Raw genomic sequence first — 987 nt, 5'->3', positions numbered from 1 at the left:
GTCGTGACCCCCCCTCCACACCCCCCTGCTAGGCCGAGCCTAGAACGAGCCGGAGCAGGCGGCGACGCGGCTTGCCGCGACGCCGCATGCATATGCGAGTCTGTCATACCCCGTCGCCCCTGTCTATCTTAGGGGTGTGGCTCCGGGGTTTGCGCGCGTCCCCTTTGATGGAAAAATAGAATGTCCACACCACGCCTGTCAACGAAGCGCACTGCATGCGTTAGCGCGAGGCCAAGCAGGGGGTGGGGAGGGGGGTCGTGACCCCCCCTCCACATCCCCTGCGAGGCCGAGCCTAGAACGAGAAGGAGCAGGCGGCAACGCGGCTTGCCGCATGCATAGGCAAGTCCGTCATACCCCGTCGCCCCCTTTCTATCTTAGGGGTGTGGCTCCGGGGGTTTGCGCGCGTCCCCTTTGATGGAAAAATAGAATGTTCGCACTGCGCCTGTCAACCAAGCGCACTGCGTGCGTTAGCACGAGGCCGAGCATGGGGTGGGGAGGGGGGGTCGTGACCCCCCTCCACACCCCCTGCTAGGCCGAGCCTGGAACGAGCCGGAGCAGGCTGCAACGCGGCTTGCCGCGACGCCGCATGCGTAGGCGAGTCTGTCATACCCCGTCGCCCCTGTCTATCTTAGGGGTGTGGCTCCGGGGTTTGCGCGCGTCCCCTTTGATGGAAAAATAGAATGTCCACACCACTCCTGTCAACGAAGCGCACTGCATGCGTTAGCGCGAGGCCAAGCAGGGGGTGGGGAGGGGGGGTCGTGACCCCCCCTCCACATCCCCTGCGAGGCCGAGCCTAGAACGAGAAGGAGCAGACGGCGACGCGGCTTGCCGCATGCATAGGCGAGTCCGTCATACCCCGTCGCCCCCTTTCTATCTTAGGGGTGTGGCTCCGGGGGTTTGCGCGTGTCCCCTTTGATGGAAAAACAAAATGTCCGCACTGCGCCTGTAAACCAAGCGCTCTACATGCATTAGCGCGAGGCCGAGCAG

The sequence above is a fragment of the Triticum aestivum genome, chromosome 7B, assembly GCF_018294505.1.
Source record: "Triticum aestivum cultivar Chinese Spring chromosome 7B, IWGSC CS RefSeq v2.1, whole genome shotgun sequence".
NCBI classification, from domain to species: domain Eukaryota; kingdom Viridiplantae; phylum Streptophyta; class Magnoliopsida; order Poales; family Poaceae; genus Triticum; species Triticum aestivum.
Note: the sequence above shows the minus strand (reverse complement) of the source record.